General features: G+C 48.4%; 1 pseudogene; it reads left to right on the forward strand.

The window, feature by feature from the left end:
• The first annotated feature begins 6,806 nt into the window (after window positions 1–6,806).
• Window positions 6,807–6,944, forward strand: LOC119388457 (U1 spliceosomal RNA; annotated as a pseudogene).
• The last annotated feature ends 13,255 nt before the right edge of the window (window positions 6,945–20,199 follow it).

Here is a 20,199-nt window from a genome sequence, read left to right on the forward strand (position 1 = left end):
TCAAATAAGTATGCAGTGGAAGTCTCACCACAGGGACATTTTTGTCGAACTTTTAATGGCTATTGGAGCCTTCGTCTTATGGAAGCGGAGGGGACTGGCTCATCTGAGGGGACGCCCTCAGAGAGCCGTGTTTCCTCTGCTACATCGGTTAAGAAACGTAATGCTTATGCATCTCAATGAAGAACTAGTTATTTTGGGAGAGGAGGCTTTCCTCCGACGCTGGTCTACGCGATTCATTATTGTTAAAAACAACAGAGTGTCCATGCCTTTCCTCCCCTACTGAGGAAGTGGGCTAGAGTTTGTACCACTGTGAAACTACAGTGTGAATACTCCTTTTCTTTATCAGAAACATGTCCTTTTTTGTGAATTATTGTTCTTGAGCACGAGAGCAAATTGTCCTCATAGGTGGATGCGAAAACATCACCTTACATTGTGAAAGACTCCTGTGTTTGCACACAGAGACTTTACTGTTTATATAAGCTTCATCATCTCGAACATTATGACTGTCCCGTTTTTGGTGTACAAATTTTTGCATTGTACATATGAACATCACTGCATACACAAATAAGTTATTTTCGCTGTACACAACAGCTTGCATTGTACATACGCATGAACAACATTGTATATCTTTTTGTGTACACAATAAGTTAGGTAAGATAGATCTGAAAATAAAATTCTCTTAAACGAGGCCGTGACTCTGTCCGACTGTGACCAGTTACTTCAAGCTTCGTGGAGGACCCCCTGGATACAGCCCCCGGCCCCGTCTAGGAGTTCGCCCAGATCGACCGCCCGGGCTCCACAGCGTTTAGCCGTGGGTGCCAGGGCTCGGCCCTGCCATCTGATGGCCTTTGCCGCACCTCCGCCCAAGGCGCACTGTTTCATCCTCAATGCGCCTGAGGGTAGCACTGTTGATGATGTCATCGACGCGCTTGAAGCAGTGACCGGACCTGCCGCTATCAAGTCCCTCCAGCATATGGGAGGAGTAAAGTTTAGCGCTGCCGCCTCAAGTGAGAACGCAGCCACGAAACTGAAGAGCCGGGGCGCTGTTCTACTGAATGACGAATCGGTGCCCCTTGTCAGCATTGGTCCTAAAATTGTCCACGTGTCAGTCTTCCGAGTGCCACTATGGGTTGGAGACGCAGCCCTTGCGTCAGCGCTCTCGGCCTACGGGAACGTACAACAAGTCCATGAGCCAGCCTTCAAGGGACGCCCGGGAGTGGGTTCAGGGATCCGAGTAGCTCGGGTGGAAATGAAGCCCATTCCGAATTTCCTGTCCGTCCAAGGCCACACGGTAATGTGCGATTACCGTGACGTGAAAAAGGTCTGCTCAAGGTGCCGCCTGGCTGGACACACCGGGAAAGACTGCGCTACCCCTAGGTGCACACGGTGCGGCGCCTTTGGTCACACCACGGATGGATGTACGGAACCGTGCCGTAGGTGCGGGGGGAACCACGCCACCGTTGACTGCGTCCGTCCGAGGTCCTTCGCAGGGGCGGCGGCAGGAGAGCAGGAAGGCATAGACTCCTTGTCAACACCAGTGGGCTCCCACGGGGAACAGGCACCTTTGGAAGAGACCAGCAATGAAGCCGTGGCATCGGATGCCGAATCGCAGGGGGACATCGCAGATCTTCCTCACCATTCAGGGGCGAAGTCAACAGCACACCAGACTCAGGGCGAGACAGAAGAGGATACTTCGTTGGAGACATGTGGGGACCTCAGCTCTCCGAGACCCGTGGCCACGGCTGCACTTCCTAGCGGGGGACACGAGGATACCAGCTCCGACACTGGGAGTTCTACAAGTAGCGCTGATGCACCACGGTCATCTATGGGACGTGGCACAAGAGCAGCGACACGAACTGACGCCCCCTTCACCGGCCTAGACAAGATCAATTCCCGAGCGGGCGGACTCACTGCCCAGACCCGCAGGATGAGCCTCTCAAACTCTGCACAAAATCACAGGCCCTGTCGCCGCAGCGAGTTACGGAGACTGCGCCATGGACGTCGAGAGACAGGCCGTGAAGCGCGTCCACCCATCGTCAACGGGCTCTGAAGGCGCATTAGAGAGTAAGCCACAAAAACTTTCTAATGCTCTGGCGCAGTCAGAGCATACACCCCCGTAGCCATCAAGGCTCATTTTTCACCCCTATTTTTCATTGGTTCCTGAGTATCCGCCTATGCTAACCTAACAATGGCTATGATACATTTTATCTCTTTAAATGTTAGGGGTTTTCGGAACCTAGACAAGCAGCGGGAAGTTATAAACTTTGCAAGAGCACGGCATGCAGACATTCTTTTTCTTCAAGAAAGTAATTTCAGTTCTCCATATGACGTTCAATCCTTTTGCTCCCGTTTTGGCGTTGAGGCCTTCTTTTCTCTAACAGATTCGTTTATGTGTGGAGTCGGAGTGGTGTTTCTTACGCCAGTTTTTCGACGAGGAGCTCACTGTCATTTTGGCTTTGATGGTCGCACACTAGATGTGGACTTCAATCTTCATGGCCGGCGTGTAAGAGCACTCGTAATCTACGCTCCGGCTCAGAGGTCGAATACCTCGGAGTTTTTTGGTTCCCTTGATACGTTTCTGTTCGACAATTATCCCACTTTTTTGGTAGGGGATTTTAACTGTGTCGAGGATCCATACAGAGATGTAAGTGGACGCAGACAGGGCAGGCCATACAGCGGAGCCCGTGCACTGAAACAGCTTATTCGCAACTTCAAGCTCAGAGACGCATGGGTCGATACACATGGAGATGAGTTTATTGCAACGTGGGAACGAGGTTCCAATATGAGCCGACTGGACCGCTTTTACTTCCCCGAAGTATTAGCCGCCCATGTCATTAGTTGTGAAGTTTTAAATTTTCCGCCAGATGTACCGCGCATCACTGATCATTACCCAGTGTCAGTGAAGTCAGTGAAGTTGCGTTTTCATCAGCCAGCCTCACTTACGAACCAATGGAAAATGGATACAACGCTTGCACATGATCCAGAGAGTATAGCAGCCTTACGCATTACACTGGAACGTGTGTGTGACTGCTCACCAGCACCATGTGACTGGGATACTTTGAAGGACGGCTGGCGAGCTGAACTAATTAAGGCAGGCCGTGAGAGAAAAACGCGCTTAACGAATGAGATAAATGACACACTTCGAAAAGCTCGTATCGTGCAAAGAGGCCAAACGCTTACGTTCACAATGTAAGATTACTTGAATCAGTTGAAGGCACGTTACGAACTCTTGCTCCGCCTGAGCTCACGTACTGCAGCGCAGTCGTATGTCAACGGTAGGCCTATTACAGATCCCGCTGTCCTCCGAAGGGTCCGCCGCGGCTCCCTAGAAGAACGAGCACAAGTTCCGTTCGTTGAGCTGCCTAGTGGTGCAGTCTGATCGAGCAGAAGACATAATGACAGTTTTTAAAGCTCATTTTTCGAACCTGTTCACCGCAGAGGACCCAAGCACAGAGGACCAGAGCATAGCTATCCTCGAGTTCTGTTCGGGAATCTCTTGTATACCAGAAGAGTACCGCGATAGTTTATGCTGTCCGGTAACATTTGAAGAACTACGCCTTGTGCTTCAGCAAATGAACGCCTCTGCTGCAGCTGGCCCTGATGGGCTACCACTCATTTTTTACAAGACGTTCTTTGGTGTAATACAGTCGAAACCCGCGATAACGAAATCCCGAGAGAACGAAATTCTCACCGCAACGAAATATTTTCGGAGCACCGGCGAACGCCCATAGGAGCCAATGCATTTCGTAACTCGCGACTACGAAAGAGATTCATACCGCACTCCCTCATTAACGAAATTTTTGAAACACGAGTGTGCAAATAATCTACTCTCGCAACATTAACTACATTCGAAAACTGCTGAAGTGCATTCATGCTACACTTGAATTGTGCAAAACTATCGCCACAGCACACTTGAGAAGCAGCCGCCATCATAGTTTACAAAAAAAAAACAACATAAAGCTGGCGACTATGGTGATGATAATGGCCTGCCGAAACACTTGCTCGTTATCGCGGGCTACATAGCAATCCCACATTTCCCATGGAGTTTCGTTCGTTGACATGGCTCTGTGCTTGGTTTTGTCGGCTTTGCACGCACATGGTCGCGTGTGTGGAGCCATTTGTGGAGCGTTCGCTTGGCCGCTTGGTGCAACGTGAACTGTGTGTTGCGATTGCTTCATCCAATTTCGCTGCCTCCAACGCTGGAAGATAAGGCTGCAATCATCAGTGAGGTGGAAAAGGGCAGGAAAAAATGGACATCGCCGAAGAATTCGGCGTTGCGTGCAGCTTGCTGTCCACAATTCTGCGCTGATCCAGCGGAGCCGGAAGAAGGTTCGCCTGTAGACGCACTTGATGACGGTACTGGTGACAGCGCAGTGCCGCCGTCACTGACCAGTGCATGGGGTGAACTTTGTGCCGTGGCAAACGTGATTCCCGATCGAGAGGCATGAAATTGCTGCATGGTAAGGCCCGCCAAAGCAAACTTACTGACTTTTGGAAATAAAATGTGTTTTTTGTAAATTCCATGCCTTTTCTGCCGCATTCTCGCGCCAACGAAATTCCCGCAAGAGCGAAATTTTGTGCTTTCCCCACCGATTTCGTTATTGCGGGTTCGAACTGTACATGTCCACTATTGTCGATGCTTAACATGCTTCTTGCTGATGGGATTAGGCCAGAAACGTTTCGACAGAGCAGAGTCATACTCCTTCTAAAGAGCGGTGGTGAGCCGTCTGACCCAAAGGCATGGAGACCCATTTCCTTAGTGAACTCTGACTAAGATATTAGCTGCTATTCTAGCGGATCGTATAACAACTGTTCTTCCTGAAATAATCAGCAATGTACAAACATGCTGTGTTCCAGGTCGTACGATGTTTTCCTCACTTGCTTTGACCCGTGATTTGTTCACGTTTGCTACGAGAACACAAGTGTCTGGCGTGTTCGTCTCCTTTGATCAAGAAAAAGCGTTCGACAAGGGTTGAGAGAAATTATCTTTTTGCAGCGTTGGAATGCTTTGGTTTTCCAACACGCTTAGTAGAAGTTCTTCGTCTACTCTATACCGACCTGGAAGCTTGCCTTGCAGTCAATGGTCACACAACTGAGCCCATCGCCGTGAGCCGACGTATACGACAAGGTTGCCCCCTCTCCGCACTTCTTTTTGTACTCTGTCTAGAACCACTGCTGGAACAGATCAACAGGTGCAAATCAATACGAGGATTCCCTCTCCCGGGTCAGGGAGAGGTGAAAGTGGCAGCTTATGCTGATGATGTTTCACTCGTTATTAGAAATATTGACAGCTACAGGGCATTTCTGCAACTCTTCCACACCTACAGTCGCCTGTCCGGTGCGCGCCTCAATCCAGATAAAAGTAAGGCGATGCGCTTCGGAACGTTCACCGAAGAGTTCCCCGAAGGGGTCCTCTGGTTAGATGGAGTAAAAGTCTTGGGCGTGACCTTCCTTGCTTCCGGTGAAGTAGCCCGTACTACCTGGAATAAAATTAAGCGCAAAGTAGATAAGCGAATTGAGATTGCCAGGTCTTTTCACTTACCCTTTAGTGAACGAGCATACCTCATCAAGACTAGCATGACAGCGTCCCTTTTCTATGTAGCCAAAATTGCACGTCCACCTCGACGAGTTTTGCAAAGGGTAGCCACTGCATGTGGCTCCTTCTTTTGGGATGGTAATGCAGAAAGCGTTGCTAGAGCCCTGGTTAGCCTGCCGACAAAAATGGGAGGTTTCAGCATTCCCGACTTTGAGATTATGTGTCTCGTGTTAGCCCTGAGAAGCACATGGGAGCTCATCTCAGATGTGACTTACCGTGGCAGTGAGCTTACAAAGTATGTGATGCGAACTTCGCGACGATTCTTTGCATTAGCAGACGAGACGGGACCGGCGGCGGAGCAGCCACCGGCGTATTATACGTACGTTGTGAAATCGTTGCATCTATTGCAAGATAACTTGCCAGACTGTGAATTGAATGAAATGACTCCCACAGAAATCTGTGAATGCATTGCCCTGAAAAGCTTAGACGATGACCAGCGCAGGAAGTGCCGCAGAAGAAGACGTAGGTCCATGATAACCACGTCCCTTCCAGCTGAAGTCCGAGACTTCACCTGGCTAAGAGAATGGCAGGCGTTACCAACGGCCGACCGCCTTGTGGCGTGGGGCGTGGCGCCCTCCGCCTCATGCCCGCAATGTGGCCGGACGGAAACACTAAATCATGTTCTCCACGATTGTCCTGTAGCACGCACTTTCTGGCGCTTGGTGACCAGCATGTTTCATGTTAGTATGCAATGGCAGTCGCGCCATAGAACCATTTCTGTTGAACTATTGATGTGTGTTGGTGGTTTTGTGCTATGGAAGCGGAGGGGATTGGCACACCTGCGGGGACGCCTGCTGAGGGCTATGTTTCCTCTGCTGCATCGTTTAAGGGCCTTGATGTTAACACATCTGAACGAAGAACTAGTCATCTTGGGGAAGAAGCTTTCCTCCAGCGCTGGTCAACACGATTTATTATTTTTAGAAAGAATAAAGTGTCCCATGCCTTTCCTTCCTTACTAGAAGGTAGGCCAGTGTTTATACTTATACTTGCAAATAGTATGTTGTATGCAAAATTTTTGTCCTTTCTATGAAACGTACGTACATCTGTACGTTGATGTCATTGTGCAAAATTGAAATTTTGTTTGCAGGTACAAACAGTGCCCTATTGTACATATGCATGTATATTATTGTATACTATGAATGTCTTGAGTACATAATTGTATGAAATGAATAAGTCTTCTGTAATGTAGAACACTTTCGGAAAATAAAATTCTCTCAAACGAGGCCGGGGTCCCGTGCTGAGGCCAACCATTGCACTGCAGTTGGCTGACGCACGCCACTTTCCCAAACAGGGATAGATGGGGCATGTAATTTTTGGTAGTGGGGCTTGGCGTTCGCGCCAGCCCCTGCATCAATTCGAAAGAAAGAATCATTGCCGGCGCCTCTAAGACGTGAGTGGCACCGGTGTCAAATGGGTAAGGTAAGTGTACGTAAAGGGAATACGCTTCGGTTAAAGAAGGGAAGATGGACATCGTTGCATCATATGCGTTTCTGAGTGACAAAAAAGAATTTTTTTAAAGTAAATGTCCGTCCGTCCGTCCGTCTATCTATCTATCTATCTATCTATCTATCTATCTATCTATCTATCTATCTATCTATCTATCTATCTATCTATCTATCTATCTATCTATCTATCTATCTATCTATCTATCTATCTATCTATCTATCTATCTATCTATCTATCTATCTATCTATCTATCTATCTATCTATCTATCTATCTATCTATCTATCTATCTATCTATCTATCTATCTATCTATCTATCTATCTATCTATCTATCTATCTATCTATCTATCTATCTATCTATCTATCTATCTATCTATCTATCTATCTCTATCTATACGCCTACGTCTGGGCGCTCTCCTGGTCGTCTCCATAACTTGTAATATACCAAAATTGGCATAGCAAGGGATCAGTGTATGACGAACGCGATTCACTGGTCATGACATGAATAACGCAGAATAGCTGTCGCGTACGTCATGAAACCCTTCCTGTCAGTCACGTGTGGCACATACCCGCCTACCAGTGTTCATGTCATGCGGGTATGTGCCACAGGTGATACAGGGTCTCAACCAACACAATAATCGCGAAGACACACACACTGACACGCAAGGAAAGGGATAATAATAATTGTTGGGGTTTTATGTCCCAAAACCACGATATGATTGAGAGACGCCGTAGCGAAGGGCTCCTGAAATTTTGACCATCTGGTATTCTTTAACGTGTACCGAGATCGCACGGTACACGGGCATCTAGCCTCCATCGAAATTCGACCGCCACGGCCGGGATCGAACTTGGGTCGGCTTGACGACGATGCGGCCACTTTGCGAGCCCGTGCCGCCGCGATGCGATCTTCGTTCGTCGAAGCTATGTCGAAAGCGCACTCCATGACAGCTGCTGTAGAAGGGAGCGCGTCCGGGGAGAGGATAGCAGAGTGGAGGAGAGGAGGGAGAGGAGTGGAGCGCTGCTAGTAGTCTCCACTCAAACAAGAGCGCGCGCCAGAGTGGATGATGATGATGATGATGATTGATAGGTGGCTGATCCCTTTGAAGCGGGTGGCCGCAGAGACTGTGGCCTAGCCGGATAAAAAAGAGAAGGAAGAGAAAAAATGAAGAAAGAGGAAAAATAGTAAAAAAGGAAAAAAAAAACGAGAAAATTATGGGGTGGATAGCGAAGCACACTAATCACAAGCGGCTGCACTCTAGAAGTGTCGCGACTGACCGGTCTGATCTCAGTAGACCGTTGCCCTCCACCACATTTGTAGACAAGCTTTAGTGGTCGACACGGCAGCGGCATCGTAGTCTTTCTCTTCTGGTGCAAATCCGAGCGCCTGTGATAGAGTGGTGGCCACGGCTGGGCGTGGAGAGAGAAGGGCACAATCCAGTATTCGAGCGCTGTACCGCAGAGCCATCTAGTGGCCGCTCCAAAAAATAGCGGCGCACTGGTTACGCCGGAGGGATAGGCCTCGTTCATAAGCTGCTTCGCATCTAAAAGAAGAACGTCCCGTGGCTCGTGGTGGCGCGAGCTAGTTGGAAAGCTTTGCTCACTTAGGCTTATACCACAGGAGGGAAGAAGCGAGACGGCTGAACCAGAATTACATTATATATGTTACACCACGACCAGAATCCCAGGGCTAAAATTACAGCGCAAAAGCACAAGACACCCACGAAAAACATGGCTGATCCCTCGTTCATAGGAATCGGTATAACGACGAAAGTGACACGCGTTTTCACAGACGTAGTTGAGCGTCTGTTGGGCATTCTTTCGTCCCAAGGGCGAAGGAATGAATGCTATAGCAACAAATTGTAACGTCACGCGAAGAACGGCAAGCAGCTCGAAACTTGCAACGCGCTGCTCAAGCAGAAAGGACGCACGAAACGAACATACACAGGATGAGCGCGAAATGTCACAGCTGTAACTTATTTTTGTGTGAGCAGCGCGCTCCTTTCGCAAAAGCGGCCGCTGCAGTGAGCGAAGTGTCTTTCGTGCTCTCAACGCAAACTTGCGGTGAGAGCACAAGACCTACAAACTACCACCATCACGAGATGAACGCGCGCACGAGCGACCACGCCCTGTAGAGGCGCGCACTCGTCGTGACGCCTGGGGCGACCATCTTGAAAGGGCGCTTTTCGAGCCCTTCGCGCCATATCGCTAGGGATAACGAGAACATGCTGATGTACCACCGATCTCTGAATACCTCCGCCGGCAAATGGTGCATATAAATAGCTCGCCGTTAGCATGGCGAAGATTGTGCCGTCTGTGGCCTAATCGTGTCGCGCCGCGCGCTGCGGAGCGAGGGGTCGTAAGTTCGACTCCCGGAGAAACTTTTTCTTCTAGTTTTTTGTTTGCCATCTGTTAGTCTTTATATTTTACAACGTCATATCCGTGACGGAAATACGTCAGTGGAGCCGTGATGGACCCCTGCATCAAACACTTTCGTGTTAAAAAAGAAACGTACGACACAAGCTCTAACACCTGCTTAATGCTTTTATACGCCAATGCATATATAAGCCCAAGGCAAACTTACCGCCTATGCGCACACAAGGATGCACCACCTCCACTAATTCACCCCCGAGTGCGTTAGCAACAATCTCTACATCCCACCATTACCCAAAACTACCGACCAACCCATAATCATGACCAGAGAATAGCCAGAGCTAGGTCGCTTCACAAGCGCTACGCGTTTTCGACCCTTGTCGCTTATGTGGATGCCGCAGAATACTCCCATCGTCCTGCCTTCGCAGTGGTAGCCTATGATAATCTCCACAAGCTACTTTGTTGCGCAACTTTCGATCGAGTGGCTCAACCAATCCAAGCGGTAGAAGCTGCGATTGCTTTAGCTATCGCTCACACCCAGGCGGAGTATATATTCTCAGACTCAAAAACGGCGATTCGTAATTTTCCTATGCGTGGATTTCATGCACCTGTCTACCGTATTCGACAATTCGTTCAACTCCCTAAACGAATAATCACTGTTTTATGGGTTCCAGTGCATTGTGGACATCCCGGGACCATGAGGAAGCCCGAGCACTCGTCAACCGCGCAATGGACGGTCTGCCTTTCTTTCGCAGCGCACGGGAATCCCTAGCTCACCTATCATGAAATTACTTTAAATTAGCGCCATTCCCGCATGATCTACCCAACAGCCCGCTGTCCCAGGCTGAGCAAATCGTATGGTGCCGACTCAAAACGGGCACCTTGATTTCCCACTCCATCAGTGCCCAAATTCATCAGGGTCTCTGCTCCAGTCCGCATTGTCGGACTGGAGCAGTGTGTTAACGTGGATGCACCCAAGTTGACGCTTGGTGGCACATCTCCATCCCGCCGACTAACGTCAATGATCAACGACAAGACAAACTTTTGCGGCAGCTGTAGTGGTTAACGGTGATAGCATAATCAGAGAAAGCGGCGTGGCAGAAAGAAGAGCGCCTACTAAGGTCGCCATTCCGCTGGCATCTTAAAGAGTAAACCGAACACCACAGCCGGACAAGAGGGAAACTCAATGCGCGTCGCGTCTCCCTTCTAGCCGCGCCGCGTTTTTTTTTTTCGGGGCGAACGTAAGCGGGGAACGCGGTGTTACAGCCAGGCGAGGCAAGCCAAGGCAGGCGCGCTTCGCAGAGCTTTTTTTAAAGTGGATGGATGCTATGAGTGAGACCGATGGTAAGGTCGCCGCATCGTGGTGTGTTAAGGCCAGGGGCGTAGCCAAGGGGGGTGTTGGGGGGGGGTTCAAACCCCCCCGAAATTTTTCAGTTTTGCTTGCGTATATATACACGCACACATACAAATGCACGCACGAACATACATAAAGTATGGTTGAACCCCCCCCCCCCCGAAAAAAAATTATGGCTACGCCCCTGGTTAAGGCGTTAACAAAACTGTACTTCTCATATTGGAAACACGCCTGAATGAGAAGGACGCATAGCAACGACGCGTTGCAGGAGTTGCTCGGGGATGCCGCGGTCATGATGCATTACTTCACTTTACCGCTCCCAGATGCCGACACCACCCCGCCGAGAAAGAGCACTGCGACGTGAAAGTGTGATAAATTAAAAGACGCGTTTGTAAAGAATTCAGACCGTGTGACCGAGGCGCAGTGGATAGCGTGCCCGCATCCACTGTTGTCGCGGACAGAGAGTTCGTGGGTTCCACTCCAGGTGACGGAATTTTTTTTCTTTGTCATCTGATCATGTGCCTATTTTTTCACGCCATTTCAGTGAAGGAAATACGTCACTAAAATTTTGGTGAACCCCGGCATAGAACACTTTCGTGTTGAAAAAGCAAACATCCTGTGATGACGTAACATATGACGTCATCATGACGTCACAGATCACGAAAATTTGTGCGTCAATATGACGTCGCAGTTACGTTATGTAACGTAACGACACATCATGACGTCATTACATGACACCGCAGCTTCTTCAGAGGTGCGTCAATGACGGAGGCAGTGCAAAACTAGATGAGCTTTTTAGGGGCGAAGCTCCTCTTAGTCTAATCTTGTCACGTCTCCGTTGTCCGGCGTAACCACCTTTGCAAACTGCCCACTACTTCGTCTTTGCAAACATCCCACTACGACCCATCACCGATTCTTTGCAAACTGCCCACTACTTCGTCTTTGCAAAGAAACCACTACGACCCATCACCGATCCATCACTTCACCGACCATAAAGCCGTTATAATGAAGGGGGAACGGAAGCCACGTCTAGCTATCACTTACGATTAATAAAATTTCTTGTATAATATATACAGTATTTGTCACGTCTTTTATGATGTACTGAGCTATCGCTTTGATTACTGATGGGCGAAACCACTGAAGATTTCACGGTGTAACCATGATTGCTTCAGGAGCTTCGCCCAAGCTCTTCATCATTCACGCGTGGATATGCTGTGATTTTTTTCATTTATTAGATGTTTCATTTTTAGTATAAAGTTAGTTTTTGTTTTTCTGCTTCCGAGGTCTTTACCGTAAACATCCTGCCGCCGGGTTCTTGGTCTATACCCTCTGGCGGTGAGTGCCGTCAGAGAGAGGATATCATTATCATCATCAACAACGCAGTTGTGCTTGTGGTCCTGGCGTTTGTCCGGTTTGGACAATATTTCAATAATGGCATCGTCATTGCCATTGACTGATTTGAGTATAATGAGCTGCGTAGTTACCGAGGCAACCGCAGTGTGCACGACGTGCCCGCGCCGCTCTCTATAGCGCTAGAATTAGGCAAAATATAGAACACAAACGCGCTAGTGATCCCACTGAAAGGGAGACATGCGTTCAAATGATGAAAGAAAAGAGAGTGATCAAGGTCATGACGCATGCTGGCGACGTACGGGCTTAACTTTCTGGCTTCTCGCTTTTTTTCTTTCTTTGTAATCATTGGTTCATATATCATATGTAAAATTTTGATGTAAACAGTTCTGGGCCAATCTCCCAGTGTGGGTATGGGCCATATGTAACAAGGACATCATCATCAGCAAGCCCAGTCGCTCGACATGACCCTTAGATGTTAAACTGAGTGAAGTTCCTTCCATTGACAAGGAAAGGCACAACCTTAAAATCATTTTTCACAATATATATCCTAATCATGCCAAAAAATTGCCTTACCAGATATTAAACGGCCTACTACAAAGGCATTTAGAGGGGATACATACGACAAATACCATAGCTACAGATGCCTCACAATCCGAAGAAAAATCTGGCATTGGTATTTTCTCTGAGACCTTCAACTGGTCATTTTCATTAAGACTTCCTGATTTCTTATCAGTATTTTCGGCGGAATTTCTAGCGGTAATTATGGCTTTACGAAAGCTGACCCCATCTTGCAATAATTACAGATTCATTACCTTTGTGTTCAGCACTCGCTGTAAATTGCGAATCTCAATTATCACGTACTTTTCATTTTCTTGTTCCCACCCACGTTAAGTTTAATTAGATTAATCTGGGTACCGGGACACAAAGGGATAAAAATGAATGAAATGGCGGACTCTCTGGCGAAAGCCGCTCTCAGTGGTCCCATATTCTCAATTATTCCCATAACAGCACTCATAATTCGTGACAGATTTAGAAGGCGTGCCATAATTCAAGACTCCGGCAAAACATTAATCACTCATCTAAACGAATATCGACACCTCTTGTTCCCTTGGCCTAGGAACTTCTGTTCAACAAAAAAAAAAAAGATGAAGTTATTTTTACTAAATTACGATGTCGCGTTTTTATATCTGGTCTGGCTCCCTCCCCTCTTTGCTCGTTTTGTAGCCAGCACGAAACAGTTGAACATTATTTCTTATCATGTAACCGTTTCAATTTACTAAGGAAAAACATTCTCAAAGCAGCGTTTAATCGAATTAGATTGGATTTCATTACTTCTAATATTCTATCCTTGGGAGCTCCTCATTAGGTCATTGTCACCGGGATGTCTGTTCCGCTGTACAAAAATTCTTAATTGAATCAGGGCGGTTTTAATTCGGAATATTAAATTAGCATTATGCATTTTTTCTAACTACTCTATAATTCATTAGTCATAGAAATCATATGTGGTCACTTCTACCTAAAATTAATCGTTTCTTGGCCAATCCCCCAGAGTGGGTGTGAGCCATGCATAAAGGAAACCATCATCATCATTATATCGGTGCGCCGGAACGGAATTGGTGGGGTGAGTTCACTTTTCCTTTGTTCGCATCAAGAACAGGCAGATTCTTACTTGTGCTCGGCTATCATACGTGCCCTACTGGTTGTTCTGGAATACCTCAAACAATGCATCGTTAGCGATCGCTTACTTCAGTAGCATGTAGCGTCAACGAGTTGTAATCAAGAAAGGTATTTCACCACCTTCACAGTACATGCGCTGGGACCTCGCGATCGCTGTGACGACTGTGATAACTCTAAGCCGGAATGCAGCGAAATGGGAGCAACTGTAGCTGTTTGCCAGCGCAACAAATAGGCCGCAAATGAAATAAGTGCAAGACGCTCATGCTATGCGCACACTGAGGGAGCAACACTTCTACCACGAAGAGCGCCGCTTGCCCCCATGAAACTTTCCACCGCTGCGGTGAATGCAGTGGGCCTCGAACGAATGGCAAGCATGCGCGTTTAGAAATAGCCTACCGAGGAAAGAAAATGTTACCAGATCATTTTATTGCAACCGGTCATGAAAACTATGGCTGAAATAACGCAATGCAGTTCATGTTACATAACTGCCGAGGAACGTGAAGAAGCATTCACGTAAAAATTTTGTTAGCTGCCAAGTGGTATCGATTTATGGTGTTCCAGTGCGCGGCGTTACCGTATGCACTGCGAGAGCAAGCTATTCCTCGACGGTGTTGCGCTGTGTTGTCACTATTGGTTTCGTATTGCGATTTTAGATGCGAAGCAGCTTTTGCTCGGGGCTGTGTCCGTAGTTCCATTGCGACCGCCCGCTTTCTACCACCTAGCATAGCCATATCTGTAACATATTGAGCGCGCGCTCGCGCCAAGGAGAAGTTTTCTTCCTCTTGTTCTTCGACCGCCTTGATGATGATACGTGCAGAGCACTTTAGGGGCCCGGGCTGCCGTATGCTGTTCTAGCTTGGCGTGACCCAGACAAAACCATGTCTGCTGGCAGGCGCTAGCTCGTTCGGGCCTGTGTAAGGGGCTGGGTAAGACGCTGTGGCCTCTCGATCTTACACTCTCTCAGCAATCATGTGATGGCGTCGGGGAACGAGATTCTGCAGACGCGCGATGAAACCACGTGGCGTGTTCCAACAAGAGTTCGGGACGAGTAACAGCGACAGCAACTGCAGTGAATTCATGGTGTGCTGCACTTGCAAGGACGCGTTAACATCGGGCAAGGCGCCCGTGAGGAACGGAACCTTAAGTCGACCCATGGGCTGCTTCGCATCCTCACATGGTTCCCTTTAGTGGGAGATGGGGTAATTTTGTCACTACGGCACGCCGAAACATCTCTCCGCGCAATGGTCAACACGGTTCGCCATTACAACGAGGTTACACGGCATCGGATTGCCACGAGCCGACGGGGACATCCCCTGAGAGGTGAGTAAAAGGGCTGACCAATCCGTTCGGTTTTACCTCACCACTTTTTATCATTATTTATTTATTTAATAAACTCTTCCAAGGCGCCAAGGTACTACAGAAATGAATAAGTAAAATGGAGTGTCAGGTTCGCTTTAAAAAAAGATTACAAAGTAAACTCTAGAAGAACTTGTTTTTGGGCGAGTTGGTGCCTTAGTTTGCTGAACATATCGTAATTGGCGCGAAGCTAGGAACATGAAAAAGGGCCGGAGGAAAGAGACAGACGAGCGCCAAACTACCAACTGTTTATTGCCAGCGCAGGCTGAAAAACAGATAAACTTCCGCACATGCGCAGTGGAGTGGAAGAGTTACCCCAAACATGACATCACGTGAGCAGTTCATTAAAGAAGGACAACTCAGACTGAAAGAGAACAATGGATGTGTCACTGACACAAGCGGACCCTTTACTTCTAATATGATACGCCTCTAGTAATTCCCTTGCTGTTTGATCTCTGCTTTTGCCGATAATCCTAGCTTGCGCAAAACGTGGCACACACGAGCATGACCTGACATGCGCGGGAAGGTGCGCACCATCACTCTTACCTATGCTGTTGGCATGCTCCCTGAGGCGGTCGTTGATACACCGACCCGTTTGACCGATGTAGGTCTTGCCACAGCTCAGGGGAATTTCATATACAACCCCTTCGGCACAACACCTGAAAGGTTTTACGTGCCTCTTTTGGCACCCTTGCTCCTTAGCACGAGAGATTCGTCGGCACAAGTGCGCCAGTTTATTCGTTTTAAACTTCATTTTAAATGCCTTTAACACAAATTCCAAAGGATTAACCTTCACTCATGAGCTTCCTACCGACAATGCTTTGCAGTTTTTAGACATTAACCTGGACGTGAAAAGCGATCATGTTTGCTGTGCCTACATGCCTCGCAGTAAAAAAGAGCTTTTGCCATTTGATTCCGCGCATTCTAAGACTGTAAAACGTAGTATTGCTCAGCATTGCCTTCAATCCGCGCTGCGCAGATCGTGTCCGCACATGATGCAGACCAGCCTGTGTAATCAGATTGGCAGATTGGAAAAGGCTGGCTTTCCTCGGGCGGTCTTGTATGCCGTTGCCGAATCTCTGCTACGGAAGCTGAACTTCAGCACTCAGGAAGAGCACTCGAGAGAACAGGAGCGCGTCAAACCACAGGTTGTGCCGTACTTGCACAAGTTGAGCCACAACCTCAAGAAGGTGGCCGCCAGGTTCGCAATCCCTGTTGTGTTTTCCGCTCCGAATAAACTGGCGCACTTGTGCCGACGAATCTCTCGTGCTAAGGAGCAAGGGTGCCAAAAGAGGCACGTAAAACCTTTCAGGCGTTGTGCCGAAGGGGTTGTATATGAAATTCCCCTGAGCTGTGGCAAGACCTACATCGGTCAAACGGGTCGGTGTATCAACGACCGCCTCAGGGAGCATGCCAACAGCATAGGTAAGAGTGACGGTGCGCACCTTCCCGCGCATGTCAGGTCATGCTCGTGTGTGCCACGTTTTGCGCAAGCTAGGATTATCGGCAAAAGCAGAGATCAAACAGCAAGGGAATTACTAGAGGCGTATCATATTAGAAGTAAAGGGTCCGCTTGTGTCAGTGACACACCCATTGTTCTCTTTCAGTCTGAGTTGTCCTTCTTTAATGAACTGCTCACGTGATGTCATGTTTGGGGTAACTCTTCCACTCCACTGCGCATGTGTGGAAGTTTATCTGTTTTTCAGCCTGCGCTGGCAATAAACAGTTGGTAGTTTGGCGCTCGTCTGTCTCTTTCCTCCGGCCCTTTTTCATGTTCCTAGCTTCGCGCCACTTACGATATGTTCAGCAATTACAAAGTAACTTTGTGGGGTCTCAGATATATGGCCGCTCTCGGAGCACACGGAGACAGTTCACGCGGTAGGGCAACGAACACGTGTACATTTATTAAACACTTCTTTTACAGTAAGACAGATAACTGGGCAAGTTGGTATGGATCCATAATTTAAACTTTTTTAGCGCGCACAAAAGACAAGGACAAGCAAGAGACACACGAGCGCTAACTCTCAACTGTTCATTTTTTCAAAGGAACGATACATATAAATACCCAAAAACCAGCATAGAGCATGTGCGGCGCAAGTCATGTGACACACTGTCAGAAGGGCTAAACGGAATTTAAAAAAACCAACCCTTTATCTGTTAGAGCCACCGAAGGGTGACTGATGCATTTCTCTGCACACCTATTGATATAAAATGCTTCCGTAACTTCCCGTGTTAGTTTGTCTTTATCTGCAAACAAGATATCTGTATCATGAAAAACGGGTTCACAATGGCATGATTTACAATGATCAGACAAGTGTGAAAATGTTTCTTTCCCTAGTGAGTTAGCATGCTCTTTAAGCCGTGTGTTGATACAGCGGCCAGTCTGTCCTATGTACATACTTCCACAGGTTAAAGGTATCCGATATACCACCCCTTTTCGGCATTTTGTTAACTTCGATTCCTCCTTTAAGCCACAGCTGCATTTATTTCCCCCCACTCTGAACTTTTTTGCAACGGCCTGGCACAAATGTTGCGCCTTAATGGGGGCGCTGAAACAGAGCTGTTGATAAAGTTATAAGGATAGTGAAGGGTGTGCAGGCATCACCTTCAAGGAAACGCTTCAGTGAAGATAAAAGGCACTGTGCGGTTTTGCCATACGTTCATAAATTTTCTCATGGGTTAAAAAAAGTTGGCGGAAGATATGGAATTGAAGTTGTTTTCAGCGCCCCCATTAAGGCGCAACATTTGTGCCAGGCCGTTGCAAAAAAGTTCAGAGTGGGGGGAAATAAATGCAGCTGTGGCTTAAAGGAGGAATCGAAGTTAACAAAATGCCGAAAAGGGGTGGTATATCGGATACCTTTAACCTGTGGAAGTATGTACATAGGACAGACTGGCCGCTGTATCAACACACGGCTTAAAGAGCATGCTAACTCACTAGGGAAAGAAACATTTTCACACTTGTCTGATCATTGTAAATCATGCCATTGTGAACCCGTTTTTCATGATACAGATATCTTGTTTGCAGATAAAGACAAACTAACACGGGAAGTTACGGAAGCATTTTATATCAATAGGTGTGCAGAGAAATGCATCAGTCACCCTTCGGTGGCTCTAACAGATAAAGAGTTGGTTTTTTTAAATTCCGTTTAGCCCTTCTGACAGTGTGTCACATGACTTGCGCCGCACATGCTCTATGCTGGTTTTTGGGTATTTATATGTATCGTTCCTTTGAAAAAATAAACAGTTGAGAGTTAGCGCTCGTGTGTCTCTTGCTTGTCCTTGTCTTTTGTGCGCGCTAAAAAAGTTTAAATTATGAACTTCTTTTACATACGACGAGCTCGCCTGCTCAATCTAATATACAGCTAGTAACACGCAAAGCCCGCGGGAAACGAGCCGCAGTATTGTCCCCCACGGACCCACCGCGGGAGTCGTCCATTCACGGCACAACCAAAAACCCCAAAGAGAGTCCCTGCCGTTTTCTGTCCGCCAGCCTAGCTTCTCCCGCAGGCGGCGCCACCGCGCTAACCCTAACCCACACGAGCACAGCGCCACTCGCTCGCTCGGCGGCCTTTTAACCTGACTGCGGCCTATCCGCGGGACGCGCGTGCACCATGAGGCGCAAACAACTTTACAGGGGGTGATAGCATCTCCACATCTCCCCAACCTTAAATCAACACATATCCCGGTAAAGAAAAACTGAAAACAAACAGCTACACAAGCTCTACGAAAGACAACACATGTGGCGTAAATGTGTCTAAAGAATGTCCGTGCACCACGACACAGCCGCTGGTCGACACCGCTGCACTGGCTCGACGACCTGACCTCACTCCCGGAACCACAAAGGCAACGTGGCAGTCAGCGCGAGAAAGCGTCGCTCGCGCCGACACGTCCTCCGGTTGCGGGCAGCACTCACGAGGGCTACAGTTTGAATGCAGCTGTGCAGGTCAAGGACATGTCGATTGCCCGAGATGTCTCGACCGCATTCCTGCCCAGCGGCGAAGACGATGTGCAGAAGACAGCCAGGCAGGGATACGTCAATCCCGCTGCGTACACTCAAAACACTCTCGACAGAACTGGCGCAGTAGAAGAAAGGAAAGGGAGCTACGGACGCATGCGCCCACGTGGTACTATGTTCAGTACGGCTAGCAGTGATATCAGCGGCGACTGAAACGCCAAATTCAAGTAAAGAAATGTTCCTTTTCTTAATCTGTGCAACGCAAGCTAAAATGAGGGAAGCAGAGTGCAACACCTCAACGCCACGATCCAACGGGTCGTGTCCCACGTGCGACAGGCAGCTTCTCAGAGCCTTAGGCCTAATGAGTTGCTCGACAACAACCGGCATCCAACAAGCACCACGCATAGGCGCAGAAGAGGCAGCCGCAAGGAGACATCAGCTCTATAAGGTGGCCCTACGCGTTCGCTGCACACAGCAGCTTACCGAGCGATCGGCGCCCACCGTCCCGGACGGTGTCACGACGACCCGGCGTCGAGCCGCATTACCAGCAGTTGTAGCACGACTGTCGCGGGCGGGGGCACAGTGGCTGTCACCGGGTGGAAGCCCGTATTGTGGTCGTCGACCATGTTGCCAGCGTCTGGCTCGCCAGACGGGGTTGGCGTCGATGTCTTCTTCGTGACTCGGACTGGCTTCACGGCTTCACGGGGGTATCCGTAATATGAACGAACAGCACCTCCACCAGATGTCACGTGATCGTGACGTTGGAGAAGGCAGCAGTCAGCGGGTTTAAGACGAAACCTTTTATTTGGGCGAACCTGTGCCCGGCAATCGAGAAGCCAAACTACAAGCGTCACACTGCTGTACACTGATAGGAGCGAACGGGAGCGTCGGCCGGCGATAATCTGATCTGCAATAAGGCGCATCGGAATTTCTATATGTGGCATCGAACATTCCAGCCTTATCGTTGGCGGCCGCGTTAGTTCCAGAATAAACTCATCTGTTCGCGTTTGCACGCTCAGGACAACCAGAAGATTCTAAAATAATCTGGAAGGTGCCCTGACATTAGGGCGCGGCTTGCGCGAGGCAACGGCCT

The sequence above is a fragment of the Rhipicephalus sanguineus genome, chromosome 3 (assembly GCF_013339695.2).
Source record: "Rhipicephalus sanguineus isolate Rsan-2018 chromosome 3, BIME_Rsan_1.4, whole genome shotgun sequence".
Classification (NCBI taxonomy): Eukaryota; Metazoa; Arthropoda; class Arachnida; order Ixodida; family Ixodidae; genus Rhipicephalus; species Rhipicephalus sanguineus.